This window comes from Salmo trutta, chromosome 10, assembly GCF_901001165.1.
Source record: "Salmo trutta chromosome 10, fSalTru1.1, whole genome shotgun sequence".
Classification (NCBI taxonomy): Eukaryota; Metazoa; Chordata; class Actinopteri; order Salmoniformes; family Salmonidae; genus Salmo; species Salmo trutta.
Window position 1 is genome coordinate 40,468,937 of NC_042966.1, and position 19,466 is coordinate 40,488,402.

Here is a 19,466-nt window from a genome sequence, read left to right on the forward strand (position 1 = left end):
GGACTGTGCACTGAGACAAACTCTATATGCATCCCAAATTGCACCCTATTCCCCATAGTTCCCTATTCCCTATAGTTCTCTGTTCCCTATGTGTCCTATTCCCTATAGTTCTCTGTTCCCCATAGTTCCCTGTTCCCTATAGTTCCCTGTTCCCTATAGTTCCCTATTCCCTATAGTTCCCTGTTCCCTATAGTTCCCTATTCCCCATAGTTCCCTATTCCCTATAGTTCTCTGTTCCCTATAGTTCCCTATTCCCCATAGTTCCCTATTCCATATAGTTCCCTATTCCATATAGTTCCCTATTCCCTATAGTTCCCTATTCCCTATAGTGTCCTATTCCCTATAGTTCCCTATTCCCTATAGTTCCCTATTCCCTATAGTTCCCTATTCCCTATAGTTCCCTATTCCCTATAGTTCCCTATTCCCTATAGTTCTCTGTTCCCTATAGTTCCCTATTCCCTATGTGTCCTATTCCCTATAGTTCCCTATTCCCTATAGTTCCCTATTCCTTATAGTTCCCTATTCCCTATAGTTCCCTATTCCCTATAGTTCTCTATTCCCTATAGTTCCCTATTCCCTATAGTTCCCTATTCCCTATAGTGTCTTATTCCCTATAGTTCCCTATTCCCTATAGTTCCCTATTCCCTATAGTTCCCTATTCCCTATAGTTCTCTGTTCCCTATAGTTCCCTATTCCCTATAGTTCTCTATTCCCTATAGTTCCCTATTCCCTATAGTTCCCTATTCCCTATAGTTCCCTATTCCCTATAGTGTCCTATTCCCTATAGTTCCCTATTCCCTATAGTTCCCTATTCCCTATAGTTCTCTATTCCCTATAGTTCCCTATTCCCTATAGTTCCCTATTCCCTATAGTTCTCTATTCCCTATAGTTTCCTATTCCCTATAGTGTCCTATTCCCTATAGTTCCCTATTCCCTATAGTTCCCTATAGTTCCCTATTCCCTATAGTGTCCTATTCCCTATAGTTCCCTATTCCCTATAGTTCCCTATTCCCTATAGTTCCCTATTCCCTATAGTTCCCTATTCCCTAAAGTTCCCTATAGTTCCCTATTCCCTATAGTTCTCTATTCCCTATAGTTCCCTATTCCCTATAGTTCCCTATTCCCTATAGTTCTCTATTCCCTATAGTTTCCTATTCCCTATAGTTTCCTATTCCCTATAGTGTCCTATTCCCTATAGTTCCCTATTCCCTATAGTTCCCTATAGTTCCCTATTCCCTATAGTTCCCTATTCACTATAGTGTCCTATTCCCTATAGTTCCCTATTCCCTATAGTTCCCTATAGTTCCCTATTCCCTATAGTTCCCTATTCCCTATAGTTCCCTATAGTTCCCTATTCCCTATAGTTCTCTATTCCCTATAGTTTCCTATTCACTAGTTCCCTATTCCCCATAGTTCCCTATTCCATATAGTTCCCTATTCCCTATAGTTCCCTATTCCCTATAGTTCCCTATTCCCTATAGTTCCCTATTCCCTATAGTTCTCTATTCCCTATAGTGTCCTATTCCCTATAGTTCCCTATTCCCTATAGTTCCCTATTCCCTATAGTTCTCTGTTCCCTATAGTTCCCTATTCCCTATAGTTCTCTATTCCCTATAGTTCCCTATTCCCTATAGTTCCCTATTCCCTATAGTTCTCTATTCCCTATAGTTTCCTATTCACTAGTTCCCTATTCCCCATAGTTCCCTATTCCATATAGTTCCCTATTCCCTATAGTTCCCTATTCCCTATAGTGTCCTATTCCCTATAGTACCCTATTCCCTATAGTTCCCTATTCCCTATAGTTCCCTATTCCCTATAGTTCCCTATTCCCTATAGTTCCCTATTCCCTATAGTTCCCTATTCCCTATAGTTCTCTGTTCCCTATAGTTCTCTATTCCCTATAGTTCCCTATTCCCTATAGTTCCCTATTCCCTATAGTTCCCTATTCCCTATAGTTCCCTATTCCCTATAGTTCCCTATTCCCTATAGTTCTCTGTTCCCTATGTGTCCTATTCCCTATGTGTCCTATTCCCTATAGTTCCCTATTCCCTATAGTTCCCTATTCCCTATAGTTCCCTATTCCCTATAGTTCCCTATTCACTATAGTTCTCTATTCACTATAGTTCCCTATTCCCTATAGTTCCCTCTTCACTAGTTCCCTATTCCCTATAGTTCCCTGTTCCCTATAGTTCTCTGTTCCCTATAGTTCCCTATTCCCCATAGTTCCCTATTCCATATAGTTCCCTATTCCCTATAGTTCCCTATTCCCTATAGTGTCCTATTCCCTATAGTTCCCTATTCCCTATAGTTCTCTATTCCCTATAGTTCCCTATTCCCTATGTGTCCTGTTCCCTATAGTTCTCTATTCCCTATAGTTCCCTATTCCCTATAGTTCCCTATTCCCTATAGTTCCCTATTCCCTATAGGACCCTATTCCCTAAAGTTCCCTATTCCCTATAGTTCTCTGTTCCCTATAGTTCCCTATAGTTCCCTATTCCCTATGTGTCCTATTCCCTATAGGACCCTATTCCCTATAGTTCCCTATTCCCTATAGGACCCTATTCCCTATAGTTCCCTATTCACTATAGTTCCCTATAGTTCCCTATTCCCTATAGTTCCCTATTCCCTATAGTTCCCTATTCCCTATAGTTCCCTATTCCCTATGTGTCCTATTCCCTATAGTTCCCTATTCCCTATAGTTCCCTATTCCCTATAGCACCCTATTCCCTATAGGACCCTATTCCCTATAGCGTCCTATTCCCTATAGGACCCTATTCCCTATAGTGTCCTATTCCCTATAGCACCCTATTCCCTATAGTTCCCTATAGGACCCTATTCCCTATAGTTCCCTATTCCATATAGTTCCCTATTCCCTATAGTTCTCTGTTCCCTATAGTGTCCTATTCCCTATAGCACGCTATTCCCTATAGTTCCCTATTCCCTATAGTTCTCTGTTCCCTATAGTGTCCTATTCCCTATAGTTCCCTATTCCCTATAGTTCCCTATTCCCTATAGTTCCCTATTCCCTATAGTTCCCTATTCCCTATAGTTCCCTATTCCCTATAGTTCCCTATTCCCTATGTGTCCTATTCCCTATAGTTCCCTATTCCCTATAGCACCCTATTCCCTATAGCACCCTATTCCCTATAGGACCCTATTCCCTATAGCGTCCTATTCCCTATAGGACCCTATTCCCTATAGTGTCCTATTCCCTATAGCACCCTATTCCCTATAGCGCCCTATTCCCTATAGTGCCCTCTTCCCTATAGCACACTATTCCCTATAGTGCATTACTTTTGGCCAGGGCCCATAGAGCTATAGTCAAAAGTATTGCACTATATACGTAGGGCATGATGATTTTGGGATGGAACTTCTGACTCAGTTTAACCTCTTCCTTAGACTCCAGATGGGGGTGTTTATTAACTGGCGGCAGAGAAGTCAGACGCAGGAGAGAAATAACTGTGTTTCCAACGGCGCAGTTTATTACAAAAATCCCACCGGAAAACATAATAATAAAAATCAATGGGTAAACATAACCCGACGCACACCAGTACAGACGTACACAAACACTTACAATAAACAATCTCTGACAAGGACATGAGGGGAAACAGAGGGTTAAATACACAACATGTAATTGATGGGATTGGAACCAGGTGTGAAGGAAGACAAGACAAAACCAATGGAAAATGAAAAACTGATCAGTGATGGCTAGAAGGCCGGTGACATCGACCGCCGAACACCGCCCGAACAAGGAGAGGGACCGACTTCGGTGGAAGTCGTGACACCAGAAAGACTATCTGACTTAGTCTTGCTGGGGTCTAAGGAAGAAGTTAAACTATCTGACTTAGTCTTGCTGGGGTCTAAGGAAGAGGTTAAACTAAGTCAGATAGTCTTGCTGGGGTCTAAGGAAGAGGTTAAACTGAGTCAGATAGTCTTGCTGGGGTCTAAGGAAGAGGTTAAACTGTCTGACTCAGTTTAACCTCTTCCTTAGACCCCAGAAAGATGGAAGAAGGATCTGATAGAACAAGGCTCTGATAGGCTTTGATGGAAGAAGGATCTGATAGAACATGGCTCTGATAGGCTCTGATGGAAGAAGGATCTGATAGAACATGGCTCTGATAGGCTCTGATGGAAGAAGACTCTGATAGAACAAGGCTCTGATCGACTCTGATGGAAGAAGGATCTGATAGGCTCTGGTAGGCTCTGACGGAAGAATGTTCTTAGGCTCTGATGGAAGAAGGCTCTGATAGTGACCTTGATTGTATTTTAGCTATCGCTGAACCTGATTCAGCTTTGAGCCTCTTTGTAGATGTCTTCTATACTATTGTGGATAGTCATGCTCCCTTTATATAACGGAGGGTTAAAGGTAGATCTAATACCTGGTACAATCCGGAATTATCAGAAGTCATTCATAAAAGAGATGATGCTTGGGTCAAGGCCAGGAACACTGGCTTAGGCCCGGACTGGCAAGCTTTTAAGCACCTGAGGAATCATTGTGTAAAATAAAAATCAGAAAGGCTACATCTGATTATTATATAAACACTCTTTCAGATTGTAATGGGAACCCGGCTCATTTCTGGAAAACTGTCAAATCCCTGAAGGATTCTACTTCCTCCTCTCTTTCAAAACATATTACTTCAGACACTGGCCTCATTACAACAACAAAAAATGACATCATTGATGCATTTAATCACCATTTTATATCAGCGGGCTATCAATTTGAAATAACTTCTAAGGCTATCCACAATTATTTTTGGATGGATCCTGATAGGGGGAAACTTGCTGAATGATCAGAGAATTGATATTCAAAGCTTTTCTTTTAGGCTATTTACAGAAAATAAAGTCCTAGACGCTTTACTAGCAAGAGGATAGAGGACTGGACTTCCAACACTAGCAAGCCAGGACACTCCTATGGTAGACTAGAGATAGTCAATAGCAATAGACAACAAGAAATCCACAGGGACCGACCAATTGGATCCCGGATCTGTTTAAGTGTGCAGCGCCCATCATTGTTGTCTCAAGAACCCACATTTTTAAGTTACCATTGTTATCAGGAAATATTACAAAAGTATGGAAATCAACTTGTGCTGCAACTCTATAAGAGCGTGGATAAAATCTTGATGTTAATTATTATCGACCCTTTTCAAGGCGTCCTTGTCTAGATTCTAATCACCTAATCATCCCCAGCTTCCAATTAGCTCATTCATCCCCCCTCCTCTCCCCTGTAATTATTCCCCAGGTTGTTGCTGTAAATGAGAATGTGTTCTCAGTCAACTTACCTGGTAAACTAGGGGTTAAATAAAAAAATAAATGTAAAACTTTGTTCTTCTTTATTTGAGAAATGTATTTTGAATGTTAACCAATCAGCTACTATTCTTAATTCTTTGGATGCCATCTACAATATTGCTCTTTATTTTGTTACAGGAGACAGTTTTGATACTCACCACTGTATCCTGTATCAAAAGGTTGGCTGGACTTCGTTAAAGTCCCTTAGATCTATACATTACTCCCTTTCTGTTTACAAGGCCCTACTTCATAAACTTCTGTCTTATCTAACTTTGCTGTTGAATTATAGGCACCTGAGTTACCTAACCCCGTTCACAGGATTGGTTAACTCTTGAGGATCCTAGGGATTCCACCGAGCTAGGTAAATTTAATGTACCATATTGCTGAAACAAAATTCAAAATACATTTCATCTTGACATTCTGGTGTCGTTCGGGCAATTTAAAGTATTGATTGGGGATTTATTTGTGGAGGAATGTAACTGTTTTTTGGGGTGATTTGTGATGTTTTATTTGTGCTTAGCATGACTGTGTTTTTGGTATTTGTCACGTCCTGGCCAGTATAAGGGTTAATTAGTATTGTAGTTTGGTCAGGACGTGACAGAGGGTATTTGTTTTATGTGGTTCAGGGTGGTGTGTTTGGTTAAAGGGTGTTTGATTTAGTATTTCCGGGATTGTTCTGTGTTGAGCCTATGCTTGGCCAGACTGTTAGTTGTTGTTAGTTCGTTCATTTTTCTTGGTTTGTTATTTTGGTGTTCATTTTGTACTTATTAAATTCTCAAGATGAGCATACACATACCTGCTGCGTTTTGGTCCTCCTTCACCGACGACAACCGTGACAGAATCACCCACCACTCAAGGACCAAGCAGCAGAGGAAGGAGCAGACGGCGTTCGAGTTGGACTGGCGGGAGAAGTGGACTTGGGAGGAAGTTCTGGACGGGGCCGGACCTTGGCACCAGGCTGGGGAGTATCGCCGCCCGCAGTGGGAAATTGAGGCAGCCAAGGCAGAGAGGCGGTGGTACGAGGCCAGAGACGCGCTGAGGGAGAAGCACGAGAGGCACCCCCAAGAATTTTTTTTTGGGGGGCACACGGGTAGTTTGGATAGGAGAAGGAAGAGCCGGAAGCCAGCTACCCGTGGTTATATGGAGGAGCGTATGGGGTGGAGAGCGCTATGTTTCGCTGAGAAGCGCACTCTCACCCATACGCACGCACAGTCCGGTGCAAGTTATTCCAGCCCCTCGCAGGTGCCGTGCTAGAGCGGGCATCCAGCCTGGTAGGAGGATGCCTGCGCAGCGCATCTGGTCGCCGGTACGCCTCCGAGGACCAGGCTACCCAACTCCCGCTCTACGCACGGCTACCATCAGGCCCCTGCACAGCCCAGTCTGCCCTGTACGAGCACTCCGCTCGTACAGGGCTACTAGTTCCATCCAGCCAAGGCGGGTTGTGCAGGAGGTAAGATCTAGACCGGCTGTGCGCCTCCATAGCCCTGGGTTTCCAGCTCCTGTCTCTCGTGCGGACCCGGAAGTGCGTCAACCCAGTCCGACTCGTCCTGTTCCCGCTCCCCGCACTAGCCTGCAAGTGCGTAAACCCAGCCTCGCCAGTCAACAGTCGTCGGAGCTTCCCGCCAATCAACAGTCGTCGGAGCTTCCCGCCAGTCAACAGTCGTCGGAGCTTCCCGCCAGTCAACAGTCGTCGGAGCTTCCCGCCAGTCAACAGTCGTCGGAGCTTCCCGCCAGTCAACAGTCGTCGGAGCTGCCCGCCAGTCAACAGTCGTCGGAGCTGCCCGCCAGTCAACAGTCGTCGGAGCTGCCCGCCAGTCAACAGTCGTCGGAGCTGCCCGCCAGTCAACAGTCGCCGGAGTGGTCAGACTGCGCTGAACTGCCGGAGTGGCCAGACTGCGCTGAACTGCCGGAGTGGCCAGACTGCGCTGAACTGCCGGAGTGGCCAGACTGCCCTGAACTGCCGGAGTGGCCAGACTGCGCTGAACTGCCGGAGTGGCCAGACTGCGCTGAACTGCCGGAGTGGCCAGACTGCCCTGAACTGCCGGAGTGGCCAGACTGCCCTGAACTGCCGGAGTGGCCAGACTGCCCTGAACTGCCGGAGTGGCCAGACTGCCCTGAACTGCCGGAGTGGCAGACTGCCCTGAACTGCCGGAGTGGCCAGACTGCCCTGAACTGCCGGAGTGGCCAGACTGCCCAGACTGTCCCGAGTTGCCAGACTGCCCAGACTGTCCCGAGTTGCCAGACTGCCCAGACTGTCCCGAGTTGCCAGACTGCCCAGACTGTCCCGAGTTGCCAGACTGCCCAGACTGTCCCGAGTTGCCAGACTGTCCCGAGTTGCCAGACTGCCCAGACTGCCCCGAGTTGCCAGACTGCCCAGATTGCCCCGAGTTGCCAGACTGCCCCGAGTTGCCAGACTGCCCCGAGTTGCCAGACTGCCCCGAGTTGCCAGACTGCCTCGAGCTGCCAGACTGGCCAGACTGCCCCGAACTGCCAGAGTGGCCTGACTGCCGGGAAAGGCCTGAACCGGAGCCACCTCCTGATATAGGTGGGTTGGGGAGGGGGGGGTGTAGCACAGTGCCGTCGTTGACGGCAGCCACCCTCCCTTCCCTCCCTTTAGTAGAGGGGAATTTTTGTTTTGTTGTTTGGGGTTGTTGTTTTTGTTTTGTTTTTTGTTTTAAAGGTGCTTCCGGGGTTAGCACCTTTAAGGGGGGGGGGGGGGTACTGTCACGTCCTGGCCAGTATAAGGGTTAATTAGTATTGTAGTTTGGTCAGGACGTGACAGAGGGTATTTGTTTTATGTGGTTCAGGGTGGTGTGTTTGGTTAAAGGGTGTTTGATTTAGTATTTCCGGGATTGTTCTGTGTTGAGCCTATGCTTGGCCAGACTGTTAGTTGTTGTTAGTTCGTTCATTTTTCTTGGTTTGTTATTTTGGTGTTCATTTTGTACTTATTAAATTCTCAAGATGAGCATACACGTACCTGCTGCGTTTTGGTCCTCTTTCACCGACGACAACCGTGACAGTATTCTAATGTGTGTGTGTGTGTGTGTGTGTGTGTGTGTGTGTGTGTGTGTGTGTGTGTGTATACAGTGCATTCAGAAAGTATATAGACCTCTTGACCTTTTCCATAAATGTCCTCATCAATCTACACACAATACCCTATAATGACAAAGCGAAAACAGGTTTTAGAATTTTTTGCTAATTTATTCAAAATAAAAAACAGAAATACCTTATTTACAGAAGTATTCAGACCCTTTGCTATGAGACTCGAAATTGAGCTCAGGTGCATCTTGTTCCCATTGATCATCCTTGAGATGTTTATACAACTTGATTGGAGTCCACCTGTGGTAAATTCAATTGATTTGATGTGATTTGGAAAGGCACACGCCTGTCTATATAAGGTCCCAAAGTTGACAGTGCATGTCAGAACAAAAACTGGTCGAAGGAATTGTCCATGGAGCTCCAAGACAGGATTGTGTCGAGTCACAGATCTGGGGAAGGGTACCAAAACATTTCTGCAGCATTGAAGGTCTCCAAGAGCACAGTGGCCTCCATCATTCTTAAATGGAAGAAGTTTGGAACCACCAAATTGAGAAATCGGGGGAGCAGGGCTTTGGTAAGGGAGGTGACCAAGAACCTGATGGTCACTCTGACAGAGCTTCAGAGTTCCTCTGTGGAGATGGGAGAAAATTCCAGAAGGAGAACCATCTCTGCAGCACTCCACCAATTAAGCCTATAAGGTAGTAGGCAGATGGAAGCCACTCTACAGAAAAAGGCACAGCCCGCTTGGAGTTTGTTAAGAGGCACCTAAAGGACTCTGACCATGAGAAACAACATTATCTGGCCTGATGAAACCAAGATTAAACTCTTTGCCCTGATTGCCAAGCGTCACGTCCGGAGGAAACCTGGCAACATCCCTACGGTGAAGCATGGTGGTGGCAGCATCATGCTGTGGGGATGTTTGTTAGCGGCAGGGACTGTGAGACTAGTCAGGATTGAGCGAAAGATGAACGCCGCAAAGTACAGAGAGATCCTTGATGAAAACCTGCTCCAGAGCACTCAGGACCTCAGATTGGTGCGAAGGTTCACCTTCCAACTGGACAACAAACCTAAGCACACAGCCTAGACAATGCAGGAGTGGCATCGGGACAAGTCTCTGAATGTCCTTGAGGGACCCAGCCAGAGCCCGGACTTGAACCAAATTGAACATCTCTGGAGAGAACTGAAAATAGTTGTGCAGCAACGCTCCCCATCCAACCTGACAGACCTTGAGAAGATCTGCAGAGAAGAATGGGAGAAACTCCCCAAGTACAGGTGTGCCAAGCTTGTAGCGTCATACCCAAGAAGACTCGAAGCTGTAATCGCTGCCAAAGGTGCTTCACAAAGTACTGAGTAAAGGGTCTGAATAATTACGTAATGTGATATTTCAGTTTTTATTTTAATAAATGTGCAAAAATTTCAATAAAACTATCTTTGCTTTGTCATTTTGGGGTGTGGAATAAGTGAAAGTGTATGCCTAATCAGTTGTACACCTCGATGCATTCAACTGAAATGTGTCTTCCGCATTTAACCCAACCCCTCTAAATCAGAGAGGTGCAGAGGGTTGCCTTAATTGAAATCCATGTCATCAGCGCCCGGGGAACAATGGGTTAGCTGCCTTGCTCAGGGGCAGAACAACACATTATACCTTGTCAGCTCGGAGATTCGATCTAGCAACCTTTCAGCTCCTGGTCCAACGCTTCTACCCGCCAGGGGTCTGAATACTTTCCAAATGCACTGTATACTATATATATATATATATTGTGTTTAATGTGTATTTTATATTGTATTATACAGGGTGCATTTGTAAAAGACACCTAGGTCGCAATATGTCTTCCCTGTCAAAATTAATGTGAAATAAAAAAAAAATATAAAAAAAAAAAGCTTTGATGGTAGAAGGCTCTGATAGGCTCTGATAGGCGCTGATAGGCTTTGATGGTAGAAGGCTCTGATAGGCTCTGATAGGCTCTGATAGGCTTTGATGGTAGAAGGCTCTGATAGGCTTTGATGGTAGAAGGCTCTGATGGGCTCTGATGGATGAAGGCTGATAGAACAAGGCTCTGATCGGCTCTGCTGGATTAAGGAAAGGCCACGCTTTGAGATCAAGGAAGCGAGCTGAAGGAATTCACCTCCTGAGATATTGACAGGCACCCTTCACGATGTGAGACATGGCTGGATGGATACTAGACACAAGGGGACGTAGAATACTCCCAACTCATCGATTTCTCCCCTCCTTTTAAACAGAGGTGGAATAAAAGCCTGTGAGAAGTCCAGGTGTGGAGAGGTGTATCTGTGGAATAAAAGACTTTAAACGTCCTGTCTGCAAGATTGAACACAGGTATTTCCTCTTTCCCGTGGTTACATGTGGCCACGTGCTATACCTCTCCCCAAGCGTCCTTCCATGTCAATACCTGTCCTGTCATCGTCTGCTAACTCTGATAGTCTACAGGGGACAGGGTCTCTCTCTCTCTCTCTCTCTCTCTCTCTCTCTCTCTCTCTCTCTCTCTCTCTCATCTCTCTCTCTCTCTCTCTCTCTCTCTCTCTCTCTCTCTCTCCTCTCTCTCTCTCTCTCTCTCTCTCTCTCTCTCTCTCTCTCTCTCTCTCTCTCTCTCTCTCTCTCTCCTCTCTCTCTCCTCTCTCTCTCTCTCTCTCTCTCTCTCTCTCTCTCTCTCTCTCTCTCTCTCTCTCTCTCTCTCTCTCTCTCTCTCTCTCTCTCTCTCTTCTCTCTCTCTCTCTCTCTCCTCTCTCTCTCTCTCTCTCTCTGCATGCTGGGAGTGTTTGGTGCATGCTGGGAATTGTATGAGTGAGTGTGATAGTTGTCTGGAGTTAGATCGCCTGTGTTTTCTTTCTTGTTTCCTTTTCTTGGTGGTTTGCCTTTTTCTATGCATGATTAAGGTTATCATTATTTTTCTTTTTGTGGTATATTGTATTTCTTGTCGGAATTGCACTGGTTTTGGCGGGGATGGCGACCCACATGGGGACGCCGTCTCTGTCACTTCGGCACGGCTTTAGGTGAGTTACTGAAGCCACTGTCACTGTGGAGGAGTTTCTGGTCGCCGTAGGAGAGAAGGTAGGCTATGAAAATGTTGCTTATGCATCGAGCGATGAATAAAGTGGTGGTGGATTTTCTTAAATAAGAGAGTCTTGTTGATCGTATGGTTGAGAGTCTTGTTGATCGTATGGTTGAGAGTCTTGTTGATCGTATGGTTGAGCAAGGTGTACTTCTTAAAGAAGAGCGTCTTGTTGATGGTATGGTTGAGCATGGTGTACTTCTTAAAGAAGAGTGTCTTGTTGATCGTATGGTTGAGCAAGGCGTACTTCTTAAAGAAGAGTGTCTTGTTAATCGTATGGTTGAGCATGGTGTACTTCTTAAAGAAGAGTGTCTTGTTGATCGTATGGTTGAGAGTCTTGTTGATCGTATGGTTGAGAGTCTTGTTGATCGTATGGTTGAGAGTCTTGTTGATCGTATGGTTGAGAGTCTTGTTGATCGTATGGTTGAGCATGGTGTACTTCTTAAAGAAGAGTGTCTTGTTGATCGTATGGTTGAGCATGGTGTACTTCTTAAAGAAGAGAGTCTTGTTGATGGTATGGTTGAGCATGGTGTACTTCTTAAAGAAGAGTGTCTTGTTGATCGTATGGTTGAGCATGGTGTACTTCTTAAAGAAGAGAGTCTTGTTGATGGTATGGTTGAGCATGGTGTACTTCTTAAAGAAGAGCGTCTTGTTGATCGTATGGTTGAGCATGGTGTACTTCTTAAAGAAGAGTGTCTTGTTGATCGTATGGTTGAGAGCCTTGTTAATCGTATGGTTGAGCGTCTTGTTGATCGTATGGTTGAGCGTCTTGTTAATCGTATGGTTGAGCAAGGCGTACTTCTTAAAGGAATGTTTATTCAAGTTACACCGCTTATTTCTCCGTCAACAAGGACGATTTCAAATGTACCTCCGTTTATTCCCAATGAGCTATTGGAGCGCGAGTTATTGGGGTTTGAGAAGTTTGCAAGTTCAATTAAGATTGGCCCGTTGGGTTGCAAACACTCGGCTTTGAAACAGGTTATGTCGTTTCAAACACCCGGCTCTGAAACAGGTTATGTTGTTTCGGCGACAGGTGTTTATGTTTTTGGACTCACCGGAGCAGACTTGAGGTATCGTTTAAAGTCAAGTTTTACAACAGACTGCTAGTACGGGTAGTCAACAGTGTTTTGAGTGTGGGGATGTTGGTCATAAGCGACATGCTTGCCCGAAAAGGGAGGAGGCGGAGGGAGGGGTGCAGGTGGTCCTCGTAACGCCTGGGACCACTGATGTAGGGAGAGGTGGGCCGACAGTGGTAGAGCAGTCACTAGAACCTGTTGCTGAGAAACAAGTTGTCCGTGTTGAGGGTACGGAGTTGCAGCTTGTACCAAAGGGGAACATAGCTACTGTTATGCAGCAGAAAAATATTATTGTTGTAGGAGGTAAGGACGGATTTGGGGAGCCATTTCCCCACACTGGTGAGGAGATGCCCAGTACGAGTGATGGGGTACAGGAGGGGGTTCAGGTTGAGCTAGTCTCCTAGGTAGTGGAGGAGATGCCTGGCACGAGTTATGGGGTACAAGTGGGGAGTGATGAGAGGGATGTGGCCTCAGTTAAGGTGGATCAGGAGAAGGATATGGACGTCTCTTGATATGATAGAAGTTGGAGACGACTCAATTTACAATCTAGAGGAGGTAAATAGGTTTTTGGATCAGACTTCTGGGAAATCTGTCAAATTGACAGGTGTTTTTGATGTTGATACGTTTGTGAGGTCAGCTGTGGTGTTACAGAAGACGGTGGGGTTAGACCAGTTAAGTGTGAAGAAGATTTTCCGCTTGAGGAAATTTGTTACTGCTGTTACGGCAGCAAAAGGTAGTGGGGAAACGTGATAAGGTTAAGAGAAAATTAAAACAATGATAATGATAATCCCTGTTTGGGTGTTTTTTCTCTCTGTTTTGTTTCTCTGTTGTTTCTTCCGTTTTTCCTTTCTTATTTCTATATAGCAATCAACTGCAAGGAACCTTAATCAACATAGACAAACTGAGTGTGATATATAATCGTATAGTACATAGCGAACTCACTTGGATTATAGTGGCTTTGAGGCGAGCCTTGCATTTCGTTTTCAAAGTGGGTGACAGTAGCAAAACTGCCACATTTTACTGAGATGTGCTCGGCATGAAGATTTTGCTTCACAAAGAGTTTGAAGAAGGATGTAAGGGCCCTTAAGATGGAAAATGGAGCAAGACAATGGTCGGCTTTGGGGATGATGACTTGTGGCTGAACTGATGTACGTACATACCCCAACCAGAAGCCATGGATTACAGGCAACATTCGCACTGAGCGAAAGGGTAGAGCTGCCGCTTTCAAGGAGCAGGACTCTAACCCGGAAGCTGAAAATATCCCGCTATGCCCTCCGAAGAACCATCAAACAGGCTAAGATCAAATTGAACTACACCTAGGCAAGTCAGTTAAGAACAAATTCTTATTTTCAATGACTGCCTAGAAACAGTGGGTTAACTGCCTTGTTCAGGGGCAGAACAACAGATTTTTAACTTGTCAGCTCAGGGATTTGATCTTGCAACCTTTCAGTTATTAATTCAACACTCTAACCACTAGGCTACCAATAGCCCAGCTATTGTTATTTACTGCTGCTCTTTAATTAATTGTTTTTCTTATCTCTTCCTTTTTTTAGGTATTTTCATAAAACTGCATTGTTGGTTAAGGGCTTGATAGTGAGCATTTCACTGTAAGGTCTACACTTGTTGTATTCAGAGCATGTGACAAATAACATTTGACTTGATTTTGATCTACCATTATGGAGTCGGAGAATAACGGCTAGGCTATGACTTCCTCGGTTTGACTCTACAGTCTAGCCAGGCTGTCAGCAATGCTAAGCGGCGTGGCTGGCCATCACTGAGGTTGGACAGGGCCTCTATCTGGCTGAGGAACCAGGAGGTTATCACTTCTACCTGGTGGACAAAGAACAGCCTCCCAATAATCCTGTACAGAAGGTGTGTCTGGCAGGGTCTAACCTGCAGAAATCAATTCACTGCTGCTCCTCCCTTCTGGGGATGAAGGTGAAAGAGAGAAACGAGGAGGAGACTGTGCTGATGGGATTCACAGACACTCAGTGTAAACTAGAGCTTCACCACATTGTTGGGACAGTCCTGTGTGGCTCAGTTGGTAGAGCATGGTGTTTGCAACGCCAGGGTTGTGGGTTTGATTCCCACGGGGGACCAGTACGGTGAAAAACATGTATGAAATGTATGCATTCACTACTGTAAGTCGCTCTGGATAAGAGTGTCTGCTAAATGACTAAAAATGTAAAAGATGTAGCTCATGGGACAGCCTTTGGGATGATAGCATTCTCCTGTCCACGTGAGCAGTTGGCAGATCCAGAAGCCTTGATGACAAAAGGAAACCATGCCTGGACACCCCTGGGAAGGCTTGGTTAGCCTGGACACCCCTGGGAAGGCTTGGTTAGCCTTGGACACCCCTGGGAAGGCTTGGTTAGCCTGGACACCCCTGGGAATGCTTGGTTAGCCCGGACACCCCTGGGAAGGCTTGGTTAGCCCGGACACCACTGGGAAGGCTTGGTTAGCCTGGACACCACTGGGAAGGCTACAGTAGAAGTGAGTCATTTGGGCTGATTCAGATGCCCATGAGATCTGCTTTGTTGTTTGAGTGATCATAGTGTTGTGGGTTCCCAGACCCAAACTCTCTCTCTCCCATCTCCTCCCACCATTTTAGCTTGGAAAAATGTCAACAGAGGAATCAACTGAAAGGGAGACTCTCTGTCTGGTTCAACATTACATTGGTGATGCAGTAAATTATTGCTGAACAACAGAAGCCCAAAGCCAGATTACCTTCTGTCTCCTAAATGAATGAACGGTAGAGAAGGTAATTTTCTGCTTGTCTGCATATGGATTTGACTTATGCCTGAGTCTCTCTCCCCCTATTTTTCTCTCTCTCCATCTCTCTCACACTTTCTCTCGCTTTCTCTCTCATCCCTCTCTCTATCTCCCCCTCTCATTCTCCACCTCTATCACTCTATCGCTCTCTCTCCCCCTCTCTCTATCCCTCCCTCTCTCTCGCCACCTCTATCACTCTCTATCGCTCCCCCCTCTCAATTCAATTCAATTCAATTCAAGGGACTTTATTGGCATGGGAAACATGTGCTAACATTGTCAAAGCAAGTGAAGTAGATAATGTACAAAAGTGAAATAAACAATAAATGTGAACAGTAAACTTTACACTTTTTGAAGTTCCAAAATAATAAAGACATTTAAAATGTTATATTATGTATATATACAGTGTTGCAACGATGTGCAAATGGTTAAAGTACAAAAGGGAAAATAAATAAACATAAATATGGGTTGTATTTACAATTGTGTTTGTTCTTCACTGGTTGCCCTTTTCTTGTGGCAACAGGTCACAAATCTTGCTGCTGCAAATCTTGCTGCTTCACCCAGTAGATATGGGAGTTGATCAAAAATCGGGTTTGTTATCGAATTCTTTGTGGATCTGTATAATCTGAGGGAAATATGTGTCTCTAATATGGGCATACATTTGGCAGGCGGTTAGGAAGTGCAGCTCAGTTTCCACATCATTTTGTGGTCAGTGTGTACATAGCCTGTCTTCTCTTGAGTGATAGGTTTGCCTTCCGGCGTCTTTTCTCAATAGCAAGGCTATGCTCACTGAGTCTGTACATGGTCAAAGCTTTCCTTAAGTTTGGGTCAGGCACAGTGGTCAGGTATTCTGCCACTGTGTACTTTCTGTTTAGGGCCAAATAGCATTCTAGTTTGCTCAGTTCTTTTGTTAATTCTTTCCAATGTGTCAAGTAATTATCTTTTTGTTTTCTCATGATTTGGTTTGGTCTAACTGTGTCTAATTGTGTTGCTGTCCTGGGCCTTTGTCTGTTTGTGTTTGTGAACAGAGCCACAGGTCCAGCTTGCTTAAGGGACTCTTCTCCAGGTTCATCTCACTGTAGGTGATGGCTTTGTTATGGAAGGTTTGGGAATCGTTTCCTTTTAGGTGGTTGTAGAATTTAACGTCTCTTTTCTGAATTTTGATAATTACCGGGTATCGGCCTAATTCTTCTCTGCATGCATTATTTGGTGTTTTACGTTGTACACAGAGGATATTTTTGCAGAATTATGCATGCAGAGCCTCAATTTGGTGTTTGTCCCATTTTGGGAATTCTTGGTTGGTGAGCGGACCACAGAACTCATAACCTTAAAGGGCAATGGGTTCTGTAAATGATTCAAGTATTTCTAAACAGATCCTAATTGGTATGTCGAATTTTATGTTCCTTTTGATGGCATAGAAGGCCCTTCTTGCCTTGTCTCTCAGATTGTCCAAAGCTTTGTGGAAGTTACCTGTGGCACTGATGTTTAGGCCAATGTATGTATAGTTTTTGTGTGTTCCAGTGCAATGGTGTCTAGATGGAATTTGTATTTGTGGTCTTGGCAACTGGACCTTTTTTGGAACACCAATCATCTTACTGAGATTTACTGTCAGGGCTCAGGTCTTGCAGAATCTGTGCAGAAGATCCAGGTGCTGCTGTAGGCCCTCCTTGGTTGGATGACAGAAGCACCAGATCATCAGCAAACATTCGAGATTTGACATCAGATTCTAGTAGGGTGAGGCCGGGTGCTGCAGACTGTTCTAGTGCCCTCGCCAATTCGTTGATATGTTGAAGAGGGTGGGGCTTAAGCTGCATCACTGTCTCACCCCACGGCCGTGTGGGAAGAAATGTTTTTTGCCAGTTTTAAATGCAGACTTGTTGCTTGTGTACATGGATTTTATAACATTGTATATTTTTTCCCCAACACCACTTTGCATCAATTTGTATAGCAGACCCTCATGCCAAATTGAGTTGAAGGCTTTTTAAAAAAATCAATTAGGTTATGCAGGGTGCATACGTGGTCTGTCGTACGATAATTTGGTAAAAAGCCAATTTGACATTTGCTCAGTACATTGTTCTCACTCAGGAAATGTATGAGTCTGCTGTTAATGATAATGCAGAGGATTTTCCCAAGGTTGCTGTTGACGCGTATACCACATTAGTTATAGGGGTCAAATTTGTCTCCACTTTTGTGGATTGGGGTGATCAGTCCTTGGTTCCAAATATTGGGGAAGATGCCAGAGCTGAGGAGGATGTTAAAGAGTTTAAGTATAGCCAATTGAAATTTGTGTCTGTATATTTTATAATTTCATTGAGGATACCATCAACACCACAGGCCTTTTTGGGTTGGAGGGTTTTTATTTTCTCCTGTAGTTCATAATCCAGTGGATAATCGGATAATTGGATAATCCAGTGGGTTCTGGTAGTCTTTAATAGTTGATTCTAGGATTTGTATTTGATCATGTAAATGTTTTTGGAGAAGTGGTTTACCCATATATTTCCATTAGGATAGATAATTCTTCATGTTCTTGTTTGTTTAGTGTTTTCCAATTTTTCCAGAAGTGGTTGGAGTCTATGGATTCTTCAATTACATTGAGCTGATTTCTGACGTGCTGTTCCTTCTTTTTCCGTAGTGTATTTCTGTATTGTTTTAGTGATTCACCATAGTGAAGGCGTAGACTCAGGTTTTCTGGGTCTCTCTGTTTTTGGTTGGACAGGCTTCTCAATTTCTTTCTTAGGTTATTGCATTCTTCATCAAACTATTTTTCATTCTTGTTCACTTTCTTCGGTTTTCTGTTTGAAATATTTAGATTTGATAGGGTAGCTGAGGTCAAATATACTGATAAGATTTTCTACTGCCAAGTTTACACCTTTACTATTACAGTGGAACGGTATGTCCAGGAAATTGTCTGAAAGGGATTGAATTTGTTGTTGCCTTATTGGTTTTTGCAAAGTTTCTACACTACATTCCTTCCATCTATAGCATTTCTTAATATTACTCAGTTCCTTTGGCTTTGATGCCTCATGACTGAGTATTGCTCTGTTCAAGTAGACTGTGATTTTGCTGTGATCTGATAGGGGTGTCAGTGGACTGACTGTGAACGCCCTGAGAGACTCTGGGTTGAGGTCAGTGATAAAGTAGTCTACAGTACTACTGCCAAGAGATGAGGTATAGAAGTACCTACCATAGGAGTCCCCTCGAAGCTTTCCATTGACTATGTACTGTACATACCCAGCGTGCGACAGAGCTGCAGGAGTTGTGACCCGCTTTTGTTGGTTATGTTGTCATAGTTGTGCCTAGGGGGGTATATGGAGGAGGGAATGCTGTCACCTCCAGGCAGGTGTTTGTCCCCTGTGTGCTTTGGGTGTCAGGTTCTTGTCCAGTTCTGGCATTTAAGTCACCACAGACTAGTACATGTCCCTGGGCCTGGAAATGATTGATCTCCCCCTCCAGGATGGAGAAGCTGTCTTCATTAAAGTATGGGGATTCTAGTGTGGGGGATATAGGTAGGACACAGGAGGACATTTTTCTCTGTTAAGATCATTTCCTTTTTAATTTCTAGCCAAATGTAAAATGTTCCTGTTTTGATTAATGTAATAGAGTGAGTTAGGTCTCTATACCAAATTAGCATACCCCCTGACTCCCTTCCCTGTTTCACACCTGGTAGTTTGGTGGATGGGACTACCAGCTCTCTGTAACCTAGAGGGCAACCAGTGGGTCTGTCTACTCTATACCATGTTTCTTGTAGGATGACAATGTCTGAATTTCTGAGAGTACAGGTTCCTGCTCTTTAGGTCAAAGGAAGATAACCTCAGGCCTTGGATATTCCAGGATGAGATAGTGAAGGCTTTGTGTTCCATAAAGTGTCCAATGTTGTTGGTCATGTGGTTTGGCCCCAGGCCAGTAAGTGTGAGCAGAGCCTGCTGAGCTTATGGTATACTCCATTGGCTTGGGATAGTGTAAGAGTGGGGGTTGGGCCTGTTTGCCTGCTCACAGCTTGGGCGTATGTGTGACTTCCATGTTGAGGCTCTCTTTGCGGGATTGGGGGGCATGGGGTGGGCAGGAGGAGCATACGTCTGATCTGAGGGGGCCTATATGGGGTGTGGGCATGGTTGACTTGGGGGGGTGTTGATCGGTTGGGGTGGTGGTGTGTTTGTGGCTGGTGGTGTTGTGGTCTGGATATAGGTCCTCTATGTGTAGATCCGGGGGGGGGGGGGGGGGGGGGGGG

At 44.8% G+C, this 19,466-nt stretch overlaps 1 pseudogene; it reads left to right on the plus strand.

Annotated features, from left to right (window-relative positions):
* Positions 1 to 11,284: 11,284 nt before the first annotated feature.
* LOC115200896 (glyoxalase domain-containing protein 4-like) lies at positions 11,285 to 15,042 on the plus strand (annotated as a pseudogene).
* Positions 15,043 to 19,466: the final 4,424 nt, after the last annotated feature.